Raw genomic sequence first — 25,191 nt, forward strand, 5'->3', positions numbered from 1 at the left:
GCCTAATTGTTAAATGGTTAATTGAAAATTAATTTACAATCAGAGCTGTAATAACATGTTACAAATCAGCGAAATGAGAATAAGACAACTAACAATATATAATTTACGCAATAAAACTCTGACATCCATCCATCCATCTATTCTCTTCTGCTTATCCGAGGTCGGGTCGCGGGAGCAGCAACCTAAGCAGAGAAGCCCAGACTTCCCTCTCCCCAGCCACTTCGTCCAGCTCTTCACGAGGGATCCCGAGGCGTTCCCAGGCCAGCCGGGAGACATAGTCTTCCCAACGTGTCCTGGGTCTTCCCCGTGGCCTCCTACTGGTCGGACGTGACCGAAACACCTCCCTAGGGAGGCGTTCGGGTGGCATCCTGACCAGATTTCCAAACCCCCTCATCTGGCTCTTCTCAATGTGGAGCAGCGGCTTTACTTTGAGCTCCTCCCAGATGGCAGAGCTTCTCATCCGATCTCCAAGGGAGAGCCACGACACCCGGGGTTCTCTTGTACCCGTGATCTTGTCCTTTCGGTCATAACCCAGAGCTCATGATCATAGGTGAGGATGGGAACATAGATCGACCGGTAAATTGAGAGCTTTGCCTTCCGGCTCAGCTCCTTCTTCACCACAAGGGATCGATACAGCGTCCGCATTACTGAAGACGCCGCACCGATCCGCCTGTCGATCTCATGGTCCACTCTTCCTTCACTCGTGAACAAGACTCCGAGGTACTTGAACTCCTCCACTTGGAGCAGGGTCTGATCCCCAACGCGGAGATGACACTCCGTCCTTTTCCAGGCAAGAACCATGGACTCAGACTTGGATGTGCTGATTCTCATCGCAGTCAATTCCTACTAAAGTACCACTGATAGTCACACACACACACACACTAGGTGTGGTGAAATTACCCTCTACATTTGACCCATCCCCTTGTTCCACTCACTGGGAGGTGACAGGAGCAGTGAGCAGCAGCGGTGGCCGCGCTCAGGAATCATTTGGGTGATTTAACCCCCAATTCCAACCCTTGATGCTGAGTCCCAAGCAGGGAGGTAGTAATAGGTCCCATTTTTATAGTCTTTAATATGACTCAGCCAGGGTTTGAACTCACAGAACTACCAATCTCAGGGCGGACACTCTGGGTGTGTTACACCAGGCCCCGTCAAGACCACTGAAAAACAAGAACATTGAAGGATAGAGAGAGGGGTAGATGGACACACACAGATATTCTTTCAGAGGGCCCAGAGATTCCTAGCAACGGCCCTGCGTGTCATATACGATGCGTCTCCTTTCCTGGAAGCTCTCAAGGCAAAAATTAATGCATAAATGGACGCCAAAGTTGTGCAGAAATTACAGGCTGCAAGAGAAGGACGACACTTCCTCCACTCGTGCAATTCAGTGAATCGCATATTCTCGCAATTTTCAGCCATTTACTCTGAAAATGAATAAACAATATGTGCAAAAGTGAGATCAAGAGTGTTCCGTTTTGATGTGTGAGAAAGACAACAGCATTAAGTCTTCAACATACTCCCACTGGTGTCTTGCATTTGATGTTTAAAGCCCCCACGCTGTGCTACATAACAAATGTATGAACGAATCCAGTTGTTATTTAATCACAAGTCAACGATGCAGCTGTGAAGTTCATTATTACACGATGGAGGCCGATTAAACCACAGCGACAGCCTTGACTGTGGTAGCTTATTAACGTCTGGATTTTGAAGGACAACAAATCTGGCTGATTCGGAATTTGACCCAGATCTTTTGTGACATATGCTTCGTACTAAACTTTAGATTAGGAATCAGTCCATTGTGCGACAACAACTGCAATCTTTTGTGTTTTGCTTTTTTACAGCCCATACTAAGCACCAAAAGAAAAACAACATACTGTCGAGTACAACTGGAAATACTAATAGTCGAGCACAGGCCTGGGCAATTATTGACTCGGGGGGCCAAATTTAGAGAAAAAAATGTGTGTGGGGGCCGGTATTATTTTTAGGAACACTTTGATTGATTGAAACTTTTATTAGTAGATTACACAGTACAGTACGTATTCCGTACAATTAACCACTAAATGGTAACACCTGAATAAGTTTTTCAACTTGTTTAAGTCAGGGATCACGTTAATCAATTCATAGTATATACATTGAATTATTTACATTATTTACAATCCGGGGGGTGGGATGAGGAGGGTTTGGTTGATATCAACAGAGAAATGGACATTGAAACAGTGTAGGTCTGACTTAGTAGGATATGTACAGCCAGCAGAGAACATAGTGAGTTCAAATAGCATAAGACAAGTATATACATTAGAAATACATTTGATTATTTACATTTGGTTATTTACAATCCGGGGAGATGGGATGTGAATGGAGGAGGGTATTAGTAAAGGGTTGAAGTTGCCTGGAGGTGTTGTTTTAGAGCGCTTTTGTAGGAGGATAGAAATGCATTTACTTTAACACCTGTTGGGAGTGCATTCCACATTGATGTGGCAAAGAAAGAGAATGAGTTAAGACCTTTGTTAGATCTGAATCTGGATTTAACGTGGTTTGTGGAGCTCACCCTGGTGTTGTGGTTATGGCGGTCATTAGTTGGACATGTACTTCGGTATCAGGGAGGTGTAGCGGATTTTATAGACTAGGCTCAGTGCAAGTTGTTTTACTCTGTACTCCACCCTGAGCCAGCCCACTTTGGAGAAGTGGGTTGGAGTGAGGTGTGATCTGGGGTGGAGGTTTAAAAGTAACCTGACTAGCCCATTCACATCCCATCTCCCCGGATTATAAACAACTCAAATGTACTTCTAATGTATATACTTGTTCTTATGCTATCTGAACTCACTATGTTCTCTGCTGGCTGTACATATCCTACTAAATAAGACCTACACTATTTCAATGTCCACATTTCTCTGTTGATGCAATTGTTGATGACTGAAGTTCTGATATCAACCAAAGCTCCTCATCCCACCCCCCGGATTGTAAATAATGTAAATAATTCAATGTACATACCATGATGATTAACTTGTGTGATGACTGTATTATGTTGATAGTATATATTTGTACCATGAATTGATTAACGTGGACCCCGACAAGTTGAAAAACTTATTCTGGTGTTACCATTTAGTGGTCAATTGTACGGAATATGTACTGTACTGTGCAATCTACTAATAAAAGTATCAATCAATCAATCAATCAATCAAGCTTGTTCTGGGATGCTTGAAGTCTAGATTTGAGGGTTTTGGAGTTGCTGGGGTACCAGGAGCTGCAAGCGTAATCGAAAAAGGGTTGAACGAGAGTTCCCGCTAGAATCTACAAGGTGCTTTTGTTTACCAGAGAGAAGATTCTGTAGAGAAATCTCGTTCTTTGGTTGACCTTTTTGATTACCTTGGTTGCCATTTTATCACAGGAACGATTAGCTTATAGAATGGAACCTAGGTAGGTGAACTCATCTTTCCTGGTGATAACAATGTCAGCCACTTTTATAGTGAAGTCACTGACTTTCTTGAGATTGATTTGGGACCCAAATAGGATGGATTTCCTTTTATCTAAGTGAATGGATAGCTTGTTGTCAGCAAGCCAGGTGCAAATACAAAGAAGTTCATCACTGAGGATTTGTTCCACCTGTGACTTGTCCTTGCCGGATACCAGCAGGGCCGAGTCATCCGCAAACAGGAACAATTCATAGTCGCATACTGATGACAAGGTCTTTTACGTATATTAGGAACAGTAAAGGTCCTAGTATACTGCCTTGGGGGACTCCACAGCTTACTAAGAGGGGAGGGGACATGGTGCCAATCACCTCTACCACCTGTTTCCTCCCCTCCAGGTAAGATTGCATCCAGCTCAATGAGGTTTTATCGAATTTGATTGCTCCGAGCTTATCCAACAGTATAGATTGGTTAACGGTGTCAAAGGCCATCTGAAGGTCCAGCATGACCATGCCACAGTATTTGCCCGCATCCACCTCAAGTTTGATGTGGTCGGTCAGATAGAGAAGGCATGTGTCAGTGGAGTGGTTAGTTTTGAAGCCGGATTGGAATTTGTACATGAGTTTATTAGTAGCAGGGTATCTATCGACCTGTTCATAAACTATTTCTTCCATTACTTTCGAAATGGAAATGAGAATAGAAACAGGTCGGTAGTTACCAGGTTCTAATTTGCTTCCTTTTTTAAAAAGGGGGGTTACTCTTGCTATCTTGAGAGTTTTATTGTGAGTGATGATTGGGGCAATGGTGGTGGCAGAGTCCAAGAGGAATCTGGAGGGAATATTGTCAAGGCCGGTGGCTTTGTTTAGGTGGAGCGCCCTCAATTTATTAAGCACCACGTCAGCTAAGACCATTTGTAATTTGAAATTAATACAAAACCTCTCATTAATGTCTGATTGAATGCTAAAAACGTCATGACAGACCGCCTTAAAAAGGGAATGAAATTTCACAATTTTTTTACTGAATGAGACACCCAGAATGTACATGAAAATAAAGACTGTGAGATTTACAATATTAACTATGAACGATATAACACTGAATATCGACAACATTTGAACGTCACAGCCCCTCATTATCCATATATACAAACACAGCAAAATATGATCGCCAAGGGTAAAAAAAAAAAAAAAAAAACACCTCCAATTTGATATATCTGATATATCACTATGCTGTAGAACTTTGCTGTAAAAATCTCTTTCCCCATCTGTCCCTGACACTCACATTTCAGGCTCTGGAAACACGCAGTTGAAACGCTCCCCTCCCACACTGCTTGGTGCCTCATCTGATATAGCTTACCATAGTAACTAATTAGATTTCCATAGTAACTAGTATGTCATGCAAAAGCGCAGATTCCAACCATTGAAAGACTTAGTATAAGTCAAGACTTCCCGTCATTAGAAAACATCACTGCAAATCATAATGGCAGCTACACTTTCCAGTTTAAAGATCTAAAAAAAAAGCATTTGGGAATGTCCGGCGGGCCAGATTGAAAAACTTAACGGGCTGCATGTGGCCCCTGGGCCTTAATTTGCCCAGGTCTGGTCAAGCATAACTAAAGTTAAAGGGGAACTGCAGGTTTTTTGAATTTTACCTATTGTTCACAATCCTTCGTTAGCCAAAAAACAGATGTATTTCTTTAATGCATTCTCACTCGTAAATAAAAGTCCACTTTGAACCTACTCAGTGGCCTAGTGGTTAGAGTGTCTGCCCTGAGATCGGTAAGTGGTGAGTTCAAACCCCAGCCGAGTCATACTAAAGACTATAAAAATGGGACCCATTAACTCCCTGCATGGCACTCAGCATCAAGGGTTGGAATTGGGCATTAAATCACCCAAAAAATATTCCTGGGCGCGGCCACCGCTGCTGCCCACTGCTCCCTTCACCTCCCAGGGTCGAACAAGGGTATGGGTCAAATGCAGAGGACAAATTTTACCACACCTAGTGTGTGTGTGACAATCATTAGTACTTTAACTTAACTTACAACGGAGTCAATGGAAAGTCCTCTATTCCGCCCGTGAAGCTCTCTAAATAACCATCCAAAAACCGCCAACAATACCACATTTAAATTTTGTGACTTGGGTGTTAGTGATATTGTTATTAAAAGCGATAAAGCAGATAAATTATTTATAACGGCGCCGCCATCACAGAGAGAAAGCTGGAAGTCACCATTTGTCAGTGTCCTGTTTATTTGGCGTAAAAGTGGTTGTCTTTGTATTGTGATGTACACAACCCAAAACCAGTGAAGTTGACACGTTGTGTAATTCATAAATAATAACAGAATACAATGATTTGCAAATCCTCAACTTGTATTCATTTGAATAGACTGCAAAGACAAGATATGTAATGTTCGATCTGAGAAACTTCATTTTTTTGCAAAAAATCATTAATTTGGAATTAAATGGCAGCAACACATTGCAAAACCACTGTGTTACATGGCCTTTCTTTTTAACAACACTCAGGTTTGGGAACTGAAGAGACCAGTTTTTGAAGCTTTTCAGGTAGAACTGTTTCCCATTCTTGCTTGATGTACAGCTTAAGTTGTTCAACAGTCTCCGTTGTGGTATTTTAGGCTTCATAATGCACCACACATTTTCAATGGTAGATAGGTCTGGACTACAGGCAGGCCAGTCTAGTACCCGCACTCTTTTACTATGAAGCCACGCTGTTGTAACACGTGCATTGGCATTGTCTTGCTGAAATAAGCAGGGGCGTCCATGAGAACGTTGCTTGGATGGCAAGATATGTTGCTCCAAAACCTGTATGTACCTTTCAGCATTTATGGCGCCTTCACAGATGTGTAAGTTACCAATGCCTTGGACACTAATACACACCCATACCATCACAGATGCTGGCTTTTGAACTTTGCGCCAATAACAATCCGGATGATTATATTCCTCTTTGGTTCGGAGGACACGACGTCCACAGTTTCCAAAAACAATTTGAAATGCGGACTTGTCAGACCACAGCTTTGCATCAGTCTATCTTAGATGAGCTCGGGTCAAGCGAAGCCGGCAGCATTTTTGGGTGTGGTTGATAAATGGCTTTCGCTTTGCATAGTAAACTTTTAACTTGCACTTACAGATGTAGCCACAAACTGTAAGGACTGACAGATTTTCTGAAGTGTTCCTAAGCCCATGTGGTGATATCCTTTACCCATTGATGTCACTTTTTGATGCAGTACCGCCTGAGGGATCGAAAGTCTGTAATATTGTTGCTTACGTGCAGTGATTTCTCCATATTCTCTGAACTTTTTGATGATATCACGGACCGTGGATGGTGAATTACCCAAATTCCTTGCAATATCTCGTTGAGAAATGTTGTTCTTAAACTGTTGAAAAATGTGCTCAAGCATTTCTTCACAAAGTGGGGGCGCTCGCTTCATCCTTGTTTATGAATGACTGAACATTTCATGAAAGCTGCTCTTATACCCAATCATTGCACCCACCGGTTCCCAATAAGCCTGTTCAAATGTGGAATGTTCCAAATAAGTGTTTGATGAGCATCACTCAACATTTTAAGTCTTTTTTGCCACTTGTGCCAGCTTTTTTGAAACATGTTGCAGGCATCAAAGTCCAAATGAGCTAATATTTGCAAAAAATAACAATGTTTACCTGTTCGAACATTAAGTATAATGTCTTTGCAGTCTATTCAATTGAATATAGGTTGAAAAGGATTTGCAAATCCTTGTATTCTGTTTTTATTTACTGCTTACACAACGTGCCAAATTCACTGGTTTTGGGGTTTGTGTTTACAGGGAAAAATGGTGAAGTTTTCAATCAAGCTGTGTTTGGCTTACCACATGAATATAAACTTGGATGAAGTATTATTGTGATCTAACCCAGGAGTAAAATATGCTTTGAGGTTAATTTTCGACCGTGTCTGGAAACCAAACCACGCACCACCTGGAGAGGGTGATGAGTACATTCTGAATCTAAATGGACCGCCTCCCCAAAATAACCGTTTTGCAGGCACTCTAAGAAAGGGGGTTAAAAATCTAACTGTGGGGCAAAATTTACATCAAAGCATACCCAATACATTATTTATCTTGACATTTTGACCTCAGGGCCCAACTTTGCCAGTACAGATCGGGCCTGTGGCCCACTCAAATATTAACACTGAATTAGTAATCTTACTCTTGACAGTATCGTAATAGTACTCAATTTTCATTCTAACCTACTTAAATTTTAGCAGGTCTCGACCATGTTAAATAGTATGAAATTAACCACAAAGACCAATATTTATTCGACACATAAATCAGCACAAATAAATTAGTAATCTTACTCTCGAGAGTATCGTAATAGTACTCAATTTTCAACCTAACCTACTTAAATTTTAGCAAGTGTAAACCATGTTAAATATTATGAAATTAACCACAAAGACCATTATTTATTCGACACATGAATCAGCACAAATAGCAACATGCCGAACAAGGTTTAGATTAGATTAATTACGAATAAATCCAACAATTATGCTGCAAAAAAAGGACTGACGAAAAATAAATTTGCATACAATTATGCAGTTCTCAAATAAATATATTATAACTAAATCGATAATAATAATAAATATATCTGAGGTATGGTTCCTGAATAAACTGTCAATAAAATTGAAAATACAGCCTTATAATCTCTAAATAAAAAATGTGAACACATTTTCCATGTCAGAGCCTGAACTTACTCTAAATGTATGTGACAAGTAAACAATAACAGTCTCCTTGACATTTGCTCAAGACTTCTTCTGTTTGTTTGAGCTTGTAATGCGTCTGTCAGTCGACTGAGTGACAGGTGCAAAAGTGGAGTGGTGGAAAAGTGTATTTGGGCAACAATGAGAAACAGATATTTTGTGCCGGCCCACCACGGGTGCCCTTGCGGCCCAAAAAAGGGCCCTGTGGTTAAGAAACACAGATCTCGACCACAAGGAAGGAAGACAGTTTTATCTTAATTACCGTATTTACAATGGAAAACTTATTTCTACGGTTCTGACAATTAAAAAAGAAAAAAAGGTGAAATGCAAAAGATGCATTAAAGTAAACGTATACTTTTTTGTATCATTATTATTAACCAGTGGTGTGCTGCCATGGCCAGGAAGGACTTCTCTGCTGGCCTAACATGACCAGAAATCGTGATCATAATTGAATATAAAATATCTTTTTTTATTTACTTGCCCTAAATACAAACCCGGTTTCCATATGAGTTGGGAAATTGTGTTAGATGTAAATATAAACGGAATACAATGAATTGAAAATCATTTTCAACCCATATTCAGTTGAATATGCTAAAAAAAAACATATTCGATGTTCAAACTGATAAACTTTTTTTTTTTTGCAAATAATCATTAACTTTAGAATTTGATGCCAGCAACACGTGAAAAATAAGTTGGGAAAGGTGGCAATAAATACTGATAAAGTTGAGGAATGCTCCTCAAACACTTATATGGAACATCCCACAGGTGTGCAGGCTAATTGGGAACAATTGGGTGCCATGATTGGGTATAAAAGCAGCTTCCAAGAAATGCTAAGTAATTCACAAACAAGGAAGGGGTGAGGGTCACCACTTTTTAAGCAAATTGTCAAACAGTTTTAGAACAACATTTCTCAACGAGCTATTGCAAGGAATTTAGGGATTTTATCATCTACGGTCTGTAAAATCATCAAAAAGTTCAGAGAATCTGGAGAAATCACTGCACGTAAACGATGATATTACAGACTTTTGTTCCCTGAGGCGGTACTGCATCAAAATTATCTGTCAGTGCAAGTTAAAACTCTATTATGCAAAGCCAAACCCATTTATCAACAATATCCTGAAACGCCGCCGGCTTCTCTGGGCCGAGCTCACCGAAGATAGACTGATGCAGAGTGGAAAAGTGTTCTGTGGTCTGACGGGTCCATATATTTGGAAACAGAGGTCCATATGTTTGGAAACAGAGGACGTGGTGTCCTCCAGAACAAAGAGGAAAATAAAATTCGGATTGTCATATGCGCAAAGTTCAAAAGCCAGCATCTGTGATGTTATGGGGTGTATTAGTGCCCAAGGCATGGATGGGTAACTTACACATCTGTGAAGGCACCATTAATGCTGAAAGGTCCGTACAGGTTTTGGAACATATGTTGTCATCCAAGCAATGTTATCATGGATGCCCCTGCTTATTTCAGCAAGACATGTGTTACAAATGCATGGCTTTGTAAAAATAGACGGGTACTTTCCTGGCCCACCTGCAGTCCAGACCTGTCTACTATTGAAAATGTGTGGCGCATCATGAAGCGTAAAATACGACAGCGGAGACCCCGGACTGTTGAACGACTGAAGCTCTACAAAAAACAAGAATGGGAAAGAATTCCACTTTCAAAGTTTCAACAATTAGTTTCCTCAGTTCCCAAATGTTTATTGAGTGTTGTTAAAAGAAAAGGTGATGTAACACAGTTGTGAACATGCCCTTTCCCAACTACTTTGGCACGTATTGCAGCCATGAAATTCTAAATTAATTATTATTTGCAAAAAAAAATAAAGTTTATGAGTTCGAACATCAAATATGTTGTCTTTGTATTGCATCCAACTGAATATGGGTTGAAACGGATTTGCAAATCATTGTATTTAGTTTATATTTACATCTAACACAATTTTCCAACTCATATGAAAACGGGGTTTGTATCTAAAAGTATTCATATTCTCTTCATGACATATTTTGCACATAGACATGAGTTGAGAGACTGTTGCGATAGCCAATCAGATCACAAGTTGTTGACAGTATCCTATTTATTTAGACTGATGTTAACAAGACTGTGATTGGATACTCACTTGTCACTCCGAAGGGAGTATCCAATCACAAGTTTCAATTCAACAGGAAACAGGAAGTGTAGCCATACCGGGATAGCAGCGAAATGAGAACAAAATGTTGATTAGGTGGCAGATATATATTTGCAAGGCCATTTTCAAGAAGGATATTTAAAGAGAAACTACATCTTGTGAGACTATGTCGGCCAACCCCGGAAGCTAGCTCAGCTGTTCTGGCGATATAATGGGGAAATGCCCGTCATTTCCACTCGAATAAGCCGACGACAAGGGATTGAATAGGTGCTACTAATTGTGAGTTCAATATTAAATGTTTTCACTTTTAATATGTTTTTTTGCCATTTTAATTTTCACAATACCACATAAGATCATACTTGCCAACCCTCCCGATTTTTCTGGGAGACTCCCGAATTTCAGTACCCCTCCTGAACATCTCCCAGGACAACCATTCTCCCGAATTTCTCTCGATTTCCACCCGTAAAACAATATTGGGGGCGTGCCTTAAAGGCACTGCTTCTAGCGTCTTCTCAAACCTGTCGTCATGTCCGCTTTTTCTCCGAACATACAGCGTGTCGGCCCAGTCACATAATACATCCATCTTTTTACAGCCACAGGTAAGTGAATGCAAGGCATGCTTGATCAACAGCCACACAGGTGGCCGTATAAACAACTTTAACACTGTTACAAATATGCGCCACACTGTAAACCCACACCAAACAAGAATGACAAACACATTTCGGGAGAACATCCGCACCGTAACACAACATAAACACAACAGAACAAATACCCAGAACCCCTTGCAGCACTAACTTTTTCGGGACGCTACAATATACACCCACGCTACCAACAAACCCCGCCCCCAACCCTGGCCCCCCCATCTCCCGAATTCGGCGGTCTCAACATTGGCAAGTATGCATAAGATATGTTTTAATGGCTGATGCGTTTTAATTGATTTTTAAATGGAATAGAAAATAACCCGTTTTGTATACTGTTCAATGCGCAGTAGGGCGTAAATGTGTTTCTGTATAGTATTTCTCCAGAAATGGTCAAGTGGTGACATCAATTATGGTATTTTGAGAGGTAATCTTTGAACTCCGACGTCACTGAAGGCCTAGGTGGGAAACACAAGGCCCGACCCTGTTATTAACAGAGGTTAACATCTTCTTACATCTATATGATCATTAGGACTGTGATTGGCTGGCGACCAGTCCAGGGTGTACCTCATCTCTCCCCCAAAGTCAGCCTTTCAGCATGGCCCAAATTAGGTTAGGTACAAAAGGTATAGAAAACAGGAACGTGTACGAGTGAAATGCAAGAGGTGCATTTCATTTAAGGAAGACTTGATTGATTGAGACTTATATTAGTAGATTGCACAGTGGTAAAACTTCTATGAAGATTAGATGAAATTTGGATCAATGGCAAAGAAACATTGGCCAATCAGAAGTCAGATTGTTGGTTGGTTGGATTGATTGATTCATTGAACATTTTATCCGTAGATTGCACAGTACAGTACATATTTCGTACAACTGACCTCTAAATGGTAACACACGAATAAGTTTTTCAACTTGTTTAAGTTGGGGTCCACGTTAATCAATTTATGTCTTACCATTGTTTTCTTTTTGCACTTAATATAATAATAATAATAATACATTTTATTTATAAGGCTCCTTTCTGGGAGAACTCAAGGACTTCGTACAAAATCAAAACAATAAAATCAAATTGGATAAAAACAACAATAATAACAACAAAGATAGATAAGATAGGATGATTACAAAGAATTAGTAGTCCGGAATAGGTGTGTTTTGAGTCTTGACTTGAAGAGGGATAATGAGTCCAAATTGCGAAGGTCTGGTGGTAATGAGTTCCAAAGATGTGGGACGGAGCGGCTGAAAGCTCGAGCACCCATGGTGGACAGTTTAAATAAGGGGACAGTGAGATGGATGGATGAAGAGGATCTTAGGGAACGTGAGGGCGTGGGGACATGGATCAGGTCAGAGAGATATGATGGAGAGAGGTTATGGATGGCTTTGAAAGGGAGGATAATTATTTTAAAGTGAATACGATGTGTGATGGGTAGCCAGTGGAGTTGCTGCAAAACAGGGGTGATGTGCTAGATTGAAGGGGTTCTGGTGATTATCCGGCTGCTGAGTTCTGGAGAAGCTGGAGTTTGTGAAGTGACTTGTGAGGGAGACCAAACTGACAAGATATGACAAGAACTACCTGTACAGCAACAGATTGAACCCTAGACCGGGTTATTTATGCTGCCACTGTACTTTTGGGAAAACTTCAACGAAGATTACATGAAGTTTGGACCAATGTCAAAGAAACATTGGCCAATTAGAAGTCAAATTGTTGGATTGATTGATTGATTGATTGATTGATTGAAACTTGCATTAGTAGTTTGCACAGTACAGTACATATTCCGTACAATTGACCACTAAATGGTAACACCCGAATAAGTTTTTCAACTTGTTTAAGTCGGGGTCCACGTTAATAAACTTCATGGTAAAGGTGGTAAGGATACCACCTTAAAGTGTAATTTTACCATGACCTCCACCTCATTACAATGGACTTCAAGGCATGTCTTTCAGAACCAATGTCTCCTCCACTGGGGGAAATCCAAAGACCTTTCATGTCAGGCGTTTTCTTTAGGGAATAATTCCGCTCCAAGTTCCAAATATTGTCAACACACTCACATTCAAAGCAGGTTTCCTCTGATATGCCCTTGAGCTAAAAGGCTTTATCTGCAGATTTACTTAGATCCAAATGCTTAGCGGCAAGTTTTCTTTGCTGCAAACTTGGATGTCTTTGTCCCCTCTTCCTAATTGTCATTCCCACTGCTAATAATAATAGCCGGCGATAGTATCTGTGGCAGCGGCAAAACAATGGAAAAGCCAAAGTGAGTCTGCCCAGCCTAAACTGATTAGATGAGTTTGTGGCTAATCCCCACCTAGAGCAGGTAGCACAAGGCTGCCATGGTGACCAATCGATGGGATCCACACACACACACAATGACATAAGCCTTTTCAGCATTCACCTCATCAAAACAATTCGGGAGCTCATTTTAATTCCACCTCTTTTTTTTTTTTTTGTCTCAGTTCAACACAAAATGGCAATTACGTCCAGGTTATTAACGAAAGCGCCAAACGACGGGACCATTAAGAAGGCTGACACAAACAGATCGATTGGACAGACGAGAGACAGGTAGAGCGACGAGGGAGGGTCTTACATAAATCAAGTCAATCTACAAAAGGCGAGCAGAAAGAATGACAAAAAAAAGAGAGAGAGAGAGATGTTGTGGACAAACAAACAAGGGCGTACTTTGTGATGGTTGTATTCTAAATGGGCCATTAAGGCTCAAATCAACTGCGCGCGTATCGATCGTTGGGCCTTAGGGACTGCCGAGTCACCTCAAAGGTTCTGCAGATAACGCGCAGCTGCAAGTCGACACTTCATTAAAAAAAAACAGAACAACAAAATAGGCTTGTATACGTGTAATGTATTGTCTTTCATTTAAGGGCCATGACAGAATATTTGTATTCGTTTTGAATATTGAAACTAAACCCAATTTCCACAGCAAGCCAACTAGTTTGACTTTTCGTACTTTAGTATTTATTTTCATGTCATTCATGAGTTCAATATTTTCTGTAGTAGACAAAAGAATGGTATCATTTAAATATGGTTCACAAAGATGTCATAATCTTTGTGAACCATATTTCCTTTTGCAGAGGTTAGTCCATCCGATTGAGCATCAGTATTCTCAGCCTCTTTCAGCTGATCATGATGCCACATGATTGGATGGTCGCCGATGAATGGCACAACATTCATCACAGCTTTGCGATCTCATCAAGGTTTGTTGTTCAGAACACACCCAATACCATAACCCCACTGCCACCAGGAGCCAATTCATCCACTACGGCGGGGGTCAGCTCTTTAGCGCCGCCCTATTGGTTCCCTGGTCCTCTTTCAGAGATGTGTGATAAAGGAAAAAGATGAAGAAAAAATAAAAATTTTGTTTTGATATATTTTCTGTAGGAGGACAAACATGACACAAATCGTCCTAATTGTTAAAAACCCACGGTTTATATTAAACATGAGAGTATTTGGCAAGCACCATTTTCAGCGATCTTTGAACTCATCGTAGTTTGTCTACATGTACAACTTTCTCCGACGCTGCCACAGAAATACGTATTTTATGCCTCTCCTTTTTTGTCTTATTTTGTCCACCAAACGTTTTATGCTGTGTGTGAATGCACAAAGGTAAGCTTTGTTGATTTTATTGATATGCTGGAGTCCTAATCAATGCTGACATGCTATTTAGGATAGCTGTATGTACATATTGCATCATTATGCCTCATTTGTAGGTACCGTATTTTTCGGACTATAAGTCGCCGTTTTTTTCATAGTTTGACTTATACTCAGGAGCGACTTATGTGTGAAATTATTAACACATTACCGTAAAATATCAAATAATATTATTTAGCTCATTCATGTAAGAGACTAGACGTATAAGATTTCATCGGAATTTGCGATTAGGAGTGACAGATTGTTTGGTAAACGTATAGCATGTTCTATATGTTATATTTATTTGAATGACTCTTACCATGATATGTTACGTTAACATACCAGGCACCTTCTCAGTTGGTTATTTATGCCTCATATAACGTACACTTATTCAGCCTGTTGTTCACTATTCTTTATTTATTTTAAATTGCCTTTCAAATGTCTATTCTTGGTGTTGGGTTTTATCAAATAAATTTCCCCCCAAAAATGCGACTTATACTCCAGTGCGACTTATATATGTTTTTTTCCTTCTCTGTTATGCATTTTCGGCAGGTGCGGTTTATATTCCGGAGCGATTTATACTCCGAAAAATGCAGTATATTTGAGCTCTTTTCCTTTTCTTTCCTTATGTCCTCTGTGTATTTCATTTATATTTGTGTGGCACCCTTAAAATAAACAAAACGTCGTCTCTTCGGTGCAATATTTATTCAAGAAGCCCACCGTTCATATTACAGCCATTTTCTGATATCCCTCCTTTTTCCCGCTCACTATTTCACTTCCTCGGCCACCGCGGCCGAGGAAGTGAAATAGTTTGGTGGCCGCGGGATTAGGTCTCTGCTTTTTGCAGATGATGTGGTCCTGATGGCTTCATCTGGCCGGGATCTTCAGCTATCACTGGATTGGTTCGCAGCCGAGTGTGAAGTGACTGGAATGAGAATCAGCACCTCCAAATCCGAGTCCATGGTTCTCGCCCGGAAAAGGGTGGAGTGCCATCTCCGGGTTGGGGAGGAGACCCTGCCCCAAGTGGAGAAGTTCAAGTACCTAGGAGTCTTGTTCACGAATGGGGGAAGAGTGGATCGTGAGATCGACAGGCAGATCGGTGCGGCGTCTTCAGTAATGCGGACGTTGTATCGATTCGTTGCGGTGAAGAAGGAGCTGAGCCGGAAAGCAAAGCTCTCAATTTACCGGTCAATCTACGTTCCCATCCTCACCTATGGTCATGAGCTTTGGGTCACGACCGAAAGGATAAGATCACGGGTACAAGCGGCCGAAATGAGTTTCTTCTGCCGGGTGGCGGGGCTCTCCCTTAGAGATAGGGTGAGAAGCTCTGCCATCCGGGAGGAGCTCAAAGTAAAGCCGCTGCTCCTCCACATCGAGAGGAGCCAGATGAGGTGGCTCGGGCATCTGGTCAGGATGCCACCCGAACGCTTCCCTGGGGAGGTGTTTAGGGCACGTCCAACGGCCACGGGGAAGACCCAGGACAGGTTGGGAAGACTATGTCTCCCGGCTGGCCTGGTAACGCCTCGGGATCCCCCGGGAAGAGCTACACGAAGTGGCTGGGGAGAGGGAAGTCTGGGCTTCCCTGCTTAGGCTGCTGCCCCCGCAACCCGACCTCGGATAAGCGGAAGATGATGGATGGATGGATATTTCACTTCCTGTTTTTTTCTCGAGCCTGTGCATTACACATATAACCTAGGAAATGACACAGCTGCCCTTCCCAATACTCATAACTAATCATACACAGAGATGAATATGACAAATGAAAAACATTGCATAATGCATTTAACAAAAATTATTCTATATAGGCATCATAATACAACTTTAGATTTTACATCCAAGGGTGCTACATTTGCATGTCTCATGACACGTTGTCTGTATGTAATATTGGCTTTCTCATAGTTGTTTGCGCGCCATGTTGTTCCAGACCACCGCAAACGTTACCCAGCTTGCAAAGATTGGAATAAATCCATTAGAAGAAGACAGTGTGCCGTTTCCTTAAACTTGGACACACATCTATACCTTTGGCCATTCTAAACCAGTCTTTTTTGGAAGTTATCTCATCCTGAGACAAGCCTCCATTTTACTAATGATTTCCAATTTTGCAAAAATGTGGAGAAAAAATATTAATTCGCGTCAGCATTTGATAGTTGGCTAATATAGCTAATATAGACACATTACATTTTGGGATGCCGACCCCTGCACTACGGTGACATTAGCAAATTGCTCACCCAGAAGACGCCATACGCGCTGCTACTGTGATGAACAATTAAAATCGGGATTAATCCGAGAAAACACCTCTCAAAAGTGCCAGACCTCATCGAATGTGAGCATGTGACAATGAACTGCAGTCATGTCGAGACCCCGAGGGCCACGTCGAGCATGCAGATGAGCATTCCTAAGAAGTTTTCTGAAAGGTTTGTGCAGAAATTTCTTGGTTGTGCAAAGCCATTGTTTCAGCAGCTGGTGTCAGACCATCTTGGAGGTGAAGATGCTGGGTGTGGAGGTCCTGGGCTGGTGTGTTTACACGTGGTGTGCGATTGTGAGGTTAGGTGGATGCATTGACAAATTCTTTTTAACACTTTTGTAGAAGACTAATGGTTAAGGACTAACTTTGTTGATGCACCTATTGCAGCAGTTACAGCCTCAAGTATTTTTTAATGCAATGCCACAAAATTGTCACACCTACTTTTGGGGCAGGTTGGTCCATTGCTCTTTGCTGCACCTCTCATCCTGGTTTTTCATCCAGGATGTCTCTGTATATTGCTGCAGTCACCTTTCCCTCTATCGTGACTTGTCACCCAGTTCCTGCCACTGAAAATCATCCCCACAGTATGATGCTGCCACCACCATGCTTCACTGTAGGGATGGTATTAGCCTACGATTGAGTTTCCTCCAAACATGATGCCTGGCATTCACTCCAAAGACTTCAATCTTTGTCTCATCAGACCAGAGAATTTTGTTTCTCATGGTCTGACAGTCATATGGGTGCATTTTGGGAAACTTTTTACAAAGACAGGGCTTCTGTCTGGCAACTCTTCCACACAAGCCTGATTGGTGGATTGTTGTAGAGATGGTTGTCCTTCTGGAAAGTTCTCCACTCTGACAGAGTGACCATTGGGTTCTTGGTCACCTCCCTGACTAGACCAAAGTAGATGCAGCAATGTACAGAGACATCCTGGATGAAAACCAACGCTTTCCACCCAACCTGATGGAGCTTTACAGGTACTGATAAGAGAAATGAGAGAAACTGCCCAAAGATAGGTGTACTTATCTTGTGGCATCCATCCATCTATTTTTTACCGCTTGTCCCTTTTGGGGTTGCGGGGGGTGCTGGAGACTATCTCAGCTGCATTCGGGCAGAAGGCAGGGTACACCCTGGACAAGTCGCCACTAGGCTGTAATTGCTGCTAAAGGTATATCAACAAAGTATTGAGCAAAGGCTATGAATACTTATGGACATGTGATTTCTTTGAAGTTATATATACTGGATCCACTCGTCCATTGCACCAGTCATCCAGGGGGTGATCTCCACATCTGCGGTCCCCTCCAAGGTTTCTAATTGTAGCCCATTGGGTTGAGTTTTTCCTTGCTCTGATGTTGGATCTGAGCCAAGGATGTCGTTGTGGCTTGTGCAGCCGTTTGAGACAGTCATGATTTAGGGCTATATAACTAAACTATATATATACTGTATATTAGGGCTGTGAATCTTTGGGTGTCCCACGATTCGATTCAATATCGATTCTTGGGGTCACGATTCGATTCAAAATCTAATTTTTTCAATTCAACATGATTCTCGATTCAAAAATAATTTTTTCCTTATTTAAAAGGAGTCTGTATTCATTCAATACATAGGATTTCAGCAGGATCTACCCCAGTCTGCTGACATTCCAGCAGAGTAGTAGATTTTTGTAAAAAGCTTTTATAATTGTAAAGGACAATGTTTTATTAACTGATTGCAATAACGTAAATTTGTTTTAACTATTAAACGAACCAAAAATATGACTTATTTTATCTTTGTGAAAACATTGGACACAGTGTGTTGTCAAACTTATGAGATGCGATGCAAGTGTAAGCCATTGTGACACTATTGTTCTTTTTTTTATTTTTATAAATATTTAATGATAATGTCAATAAGGGTTTTTAATCACTGTTATGCTGAAATTATAACTAATATTGATACTGTTGTTGATAATATTCATTTTTGTTTCACTACTTTTGGTTTGTTCTGTGTCGTGTTTGTGTTTTCTCTCAATAGCTCTGTTTTATTGCAGTTCTGAATGTTGCTGGGTCAGGTTTGGTTTTGGAATTCGATTGCATTGTTATGGTATTGCTGTGTATTGTTTTGTTGGATTGCTTAAAAAAATAAATAAATACAAAAATAAAAAATAAATAAAATAGATTTTTTTTAAATGAGAATCGATTCCGAATCGCACAACGTGAGAATCGCGATTCAAATTCGAATCGATTTTTCCCACAAACCTATATTTTATATTATATATATATATATATATATATATATATATATATATATATATATATATATATTCAAAACTTTTCAAATTGTCTTTATGGGTTATTGTTTGTAGAATTTTGAGGAAAAAATGTTATTAATTCCATTTTGTAATAAAGCTGTAAGATAACAAATGTGAAAAAAGTGAATCAGTGTGAATACTTTCCAGATGCACTGTTAGTCATGCTTTGACTTCTTACCAGGTGCGTCCAAACCCCGAGATGCGTTATTAACAGCAGATGTTTTGTGTTGTTTTTCAGGCTGTTGAAGCTATTGATTACCTTAATGAATGGTTTAGCAATCTGAAATGTCTCTGATCATTTCCTGATAATACTGTAAATCCTGCATCTTTTATTTATGTGTGAATGATCGTAGTTACGTGACCTTTTCTGACCTGCTGCGTGGCGTGAAAAAGCATTGCTGTGTGTGGTTTTCCATGAAAATTCAGCTTGATCACAGGCTGTATTTTCAAATATTCATCATGTTTGGCAAACTTCCCTGTTCAAATTAGTATAAATTAATATGCAGACTTTAATCATTGAGATCGCCAACTGTGTGCGAAAACATCTGTGTAAACTTTATCAGCTTGTGCACTAACACAAGCTCAGTCTTGAGCACACTGACTTGGAATTAATAAGGAAGATGAAGAGCTTTTGTCTTAAAAGTGTAACTACAAGTTGGTGTAACAGTCTTGAAACAGTTCTGAAGTTAGTGATGTGATTTAGCTATTAGATTTTTTTTCAATGCTTTATCTAGTTACATTACAGGCATATTACATTACACATCACATCAATGTGTAACATGTGTAAAATAATAATGATAATATCAGGTACAATATCAAAAATATAAATACAAACCATAAAACAAGTGAAGTTGGCACGTTGTGTAAATCGTAAATAAAAACAGAATACAGTGATTTATAAATCCTTTTCAACCTATATTCAATTGAATATACTGCAAAGAAAATACAGTTAATGTTCAAACTGGAACATTTTATTTTTTTGCAAATATTAGCTCATTTGGAATTTGATGCCTGCAACATGTTTCAAAAAAGCTGGCACAAGTGTCAAAAAAGACTGAGAAAGTGGAGGAATGCTCATCAAACCCCTATTTGGAACATCCCACAAGTGAACAGACTAATTGGGAACAGGTGGGTGCCATGATTGGGTATGAAAGCAGTCATTCACAATCAAGGATGTGGGCGGTATAGCTCGGTTGGTAGAGTGGCCGTGCGAGCAACTTGAGGGTTGCAGGTTTGATCCCCGCTTCCGCCATCCTAGTCACTGCCGTTGTGTCCTTGGGCAAGACACTTTACCCACCTGCTCCCAGTGCCACCCACACTGGTTTAAATGTAACTTAAGATATTGGGTTTCACTATGTAAAGCGCTTTGAATCACTAGAGAAAAAGCGCTATATAAATATAATTCACTTCACTTCACTTCAAATGTGTGAGCAAATTGCCGAACAATTTAAGAATAACTTTTCTCAACAAGCTATTGAACACCACACCAGAAATGCAAATGATGCATGTGTTCGAAATGGATGAAAAAAACATATCATGGAATGATATTTGGAAAAATGCCAATAAGCCCTTAAGAAACATTAAATATAAGCTGACTCGATTTAAGATATTGAATAAATTGTGTTTTACATCTTCTCAGCTGTTTCAAATTGGTGTAGTAGATAGCAAGTTATGTACGAAGTGTCGGGCAGCTGAGGGAACTCTTGTTCATTTATTGTGGGAATGTCAGAGAATAAAAGAGTTATGGTTGAAAACAACAAAAGAAGGAATCACATTCCTTAATATAAACATCCCAATGACATTGCAATATGGGATCCATTATTGAAATTTGTTTTAAGTATTAAATGAACCAAAATATGACTTATTGTATCTTTGTGTAGAATATTGGACACGGTGTGTTGTCGGGCTTATGAGATGCGATGCATTGTTCAATTTTTTTTTAATTTTTTTTGTATTAACGTTTTTAATGATGATATCAATGGGGTATTTTTGGTCACTGCTATTTTGAAATTGTTAATAATATTGATGATGTTCATTTTTGTTTCACTACTTTTGGATTGTACCGTCTCATGTTTGTGTGTCCTCAATTGCTCTGTTTATTGCTATTCTGAATAATGCTGGGTCGGATTTGGTTTTGGAATTTGATTGCATTATTATGTATTGTTTTGTTGGATTGATTAATAAATTCATTTAAAAAAAAAACAATAAAAAAAACAAAAACAAGATATTGCAAGGAAATTAGGAATTTCACCATCTACGGTCAGCAATATTATCAAAAGGTTAAGAGAATCTGGAGAAATCACTGCACGTAAGCGGTGACAGTATGGACCTTGGATCCCTCAGGTGGTACTGCATCAAAAAGCGACATCATTGTGAAAAGGATATCACCACATGAGCTCAGAAACACTTCAGAAAACCACTGTCAGTAACTACAGTTCGGAAATTAAAACTCAACTATGCAAAGCGAAAGCCATTTATCAACAACACCCAGAAACGCTGCGGGCTTCGCTGGGCCCGAGCTCATCTAAAATGGACTGATGCACAGTGAAAAAGTGTTCTGTGACTGAGTCCACATTTCAAATTGTTTTTGGAAACTGTGGACGTCATGTCCTTCGGACCAAAGGGGAAAAGAACCATCCGGACTGTTCTAGGCGCAATGTTCAAAAGTCATCATTTGTGATGATATGGGGATGTATTAGAGCCCAAGGCATGGGTAACTTACACATCTGTGAAGGCACCATTAATGCTGAAAGGTAAATTCAGGTTTTGAAGCAACATATGTTGCCATCAAAGCAACGTTATCATGGACGCCCCTGCTTATTTCAGCAAGACAATGCCAAGCAACGTGTTACAACAGCGTGGCTTCATAGTAAAATAGTGCGGGTACTAGACTGGCCTGCCTGTGGTCCAGACCTGTCTCCCATTGAAAATGTGTGGCACATTATGAAGCGTATAATACGACAACGAAGACCCCGGACTGTTGAACAACTTAAGTTGTACATCAAGCAAGAATGGGAAATAATTCCACCTGAAAAGCTTCAAAAATTGGTCTTCTCAGTTCCTAAATGTTTACTGAGTGTTGGTAAAAGGAAAGGCCATGTAACACAGTGGTAAAAATGCCTCTGTGCCAACGTTTTGCTGCTATTAAATTGTAAGTTAATGATTAATTGGAAAAAAACGTGAAGTTTCTTAATTTGAATATTAAATGTCTTGTCTTTGCAGTCCGTTCAATTGAAGTTGAAAGTTAAAAAAAGATTTGCAAATCATTGTATTTTGTTTTTATTTACGATTTACAGAACGTGCCAATTTCGCTGGTGTTGGGTTTTTTAGATGGACAAACATATTCAGAAAAAGGGTTATAAATGTGACTGTGGAGAAAGATTTACACCAGAACATATACAGCAACTCCACATTTGCATTATCTTTTTCCTGCTTACTCGAGAAAAACGGGATCTCTTTTTTTTTGTTTCTTTTTCCATTTTGTTACAGCACATCTCCTAAGCGTTAAAACACCATCGGCACAAATGAGCACGGCATCGGGCAGTGAAAGTAAATTTAGTAGTTGTAATTTAGCCATTGGCTTTAAATTAATCTAAAGACTTGCTAATTAACAACAAAGATGACTACTGTACTTTATTCATAAATATTTATTTATGCTGTGCTGCACATTAAGCTGTTGCAAAAATAATAACAGAGTTAAACGTCTGTCCTTTTAAAAGCAATAGCAGGCAAATAATAAAAAGAAATAGTATTTTTCTAATGTAAACAAAAGCAAAGTCAAAATAGCAGCTTGTGGAGAGACGGAGCCGACAAGCCGACAGCAGGCTAAGATAAACAGTGATCCTGCCCAAGATGGCGGGCAGGAGGCGGAGCATGCAGCAGAGCAGAGAGGCAGGGCACGCCTGGAGCGACACTGCAGCCATCAGAGTTAGGTGCGTAGATTACACACCTGCTCTCAATCCCTGCATCTTCTCCTGCAGCATAATAGGGGAGAAGGAGGAACAATCGGGGCAGAAGTAGGAGAAGAAACCACGGCAAACAACAGACCACGAAGACGACGAGATCGAAACAGAGCGAGATGAGACCCCGCAGAAGACGCAGCCACCGGCCACCGAAAGGTGCGCCGCGACGAGAAGGAAGGAACGGCGCGCTAGAAATTGGCGCGACCGACTGGCAAGAAAACTCATTCATGCGTCTTGCATCGATGGTCACGGAAACCCACACGATGACAGCTGGAGACCTGTCACACAGCTATTTTGACTTTCCTTTTTGTACATAAAAAAATTAAATAACTTAAAGATATCTAGCTTCCTCAAAAAGAAAAAAAAATTATGGTGATCTGTTTATAAAGATGCACACAGGTGTATATAAACTAAATTTAGCTGGTGGACTTTGCCTAAAAGTTTACTTCATAAGTTATTTTTCACACATCTGCATTTCTTTCCTCCAGATGTGCCATGAAACCCAAGAGTCGCTTTGCTAGTAGAGCAAGTTATTTGTGTCTTTGGCATGTTTAGTTTTCACATTTTTGTCTTACTGTTACTCGGCGATCACCAAATGCGCTTACAAGCACATGTTCGTTACTGTCCGGCAAAAATATGAGCGATGACTTTGCCGATAATGAAATGAATTTTTCGGCGACAAATTCTATCAAGGGTTGTTTTAGGACAACTTCAACGAGTGGTTGCAGCCTACTAGTTTTAAAACAAATGTGTTGTTCACAATGTATCGTTTTTCCTGGGAAAAATGAGGCGCATACCTGGGACACATGGGAGGTGAATGTACCGTATTTTCCGGACCATAGGGCGCACCGGATTATAAGGCGCACTGCTGATGAGCGGGTCTAGTCAGGTTTATTTTCATACAAAAGTTGCGCATTTGTCGGAACGGGGGCTATGGTGCGGTTGGTTTTCCCGGAATGCAAATGAACTGGATTGGACATGGCGTGAAGGTACTATAAAACTGAAAACAAAAGGCGAGCACCAGGCGGAGACACAAACTTGGCTAAGGAAACAAAAGGCACTTTGACGTAAACTAAGGACATAAAACATAAGACACTAACTTAGGCATAAATAAACAAAATCTTACTTGTGGTGACGTGAGCAGGGCAGCATGAACTATAACATTAAACAGGCATTAAAACAGAGTGGTCATAAACAGGGTGATGACGCCAGAACGACCAACTGAAAAACCAGGCTTAAATAATAATGACATGATTGAAACAGGTGCGTGAGTCCAACACGTGAGACAGGTAAAACTAATGGGTCGCCATGGTGACAAAAAACAGGGGATAAAATAACAGGAACTAATAGAGTCTTGAAGTAACAGAACATAACTAAATAAAACATGATCACAAGACATGACAGCATTAAAGGAGTCATATTATTATTGTTATTGTTATTATTATTATTATTTGTGCATTCATCTTATTATTATTTTTTTTTCTAATGTAAAACACTTCCTTGTGGTCTACATAACATGTAATAGTGGTTCTTTGGTCAAAACGTTGAATAGATGATGTTTTACAGATCATCTTCAAGCTGCTTTCTGACAATCGCTTCAGGATGCGCCGTTTTGTGGGCGGTCTTATTTACATGGCTCACCTTTGGCAGCATCTTCAGACATTCAGACCTTACTTAAATCAATAACGGAGCAGCATCTCCTCATCTTGAAACAGCAACAAGGCCGGAAATGTATCCCGTGAAAAACCGTCCGACCGGAAATCTAATAACTAAAAATCCTTGGGTGAATAATAAAACTCCCTATACCGGTATGTTTTGGCGCTTTTATCGCAAGACAGATATAAGTAAGAACTTAACACTACTTTATATTAGAAATGGCAACAGCGGAGGATGAATGTCTTATAACAAGAAGATAGAGAAAAAGAAGAAGCTTATCCACCTCGGAATACAAAGGCGGACATGCGCAAATTTTCAGGACTTATGCAGATCCCAAATACAGATCAGCAGGTTGGCTTTGCATAATATTGCGAAAACAAAACGCCAGATGATACAGAATGTCTTACCTTATACACACACCATAATAATACTCGTATGTTGAAGCACAGTACAATGCATCAAGAGAAGTTTCTTAAGCGCAAAAAATATTGCTTAAAGGGGTGAA

General features: G+C 40.2%; 1 protein-coding gene across 3 annotated transcripts in view; it reads right to left on the reverse strand.

The window, feature by feature from the left end:
* arap2 (ArfGAP with RhoGAP domain, ankyrin repeat and PH domain 2) overlaps positions 1 to 25,191 on the reverse strand; it is a 288,224-nt gene that overhangs the window by 162,464 nt on the left and 100,569 nt on the right. The gene's annotated exons all lie outside the window — the stretch shown is intronic.

The sequence above is a fragment of the Nerophis ophidion genome, linkage group LG10, assembly GCF_033978795.1.
Source record: "Nerophis ophidion isolate RoL-2023_Sa linkage group LG10, RoL_Noph_v1.0, whole genome shotgun sequence".
In the NCBI taxonomy this organism is placed as follows: domain Eukaryota; kingdom Metazoa; phylum Chordata; class Actinopteri; order Syngnathiformes; family Syngnathidae; genus Nerophis; species Nerophis ophidion.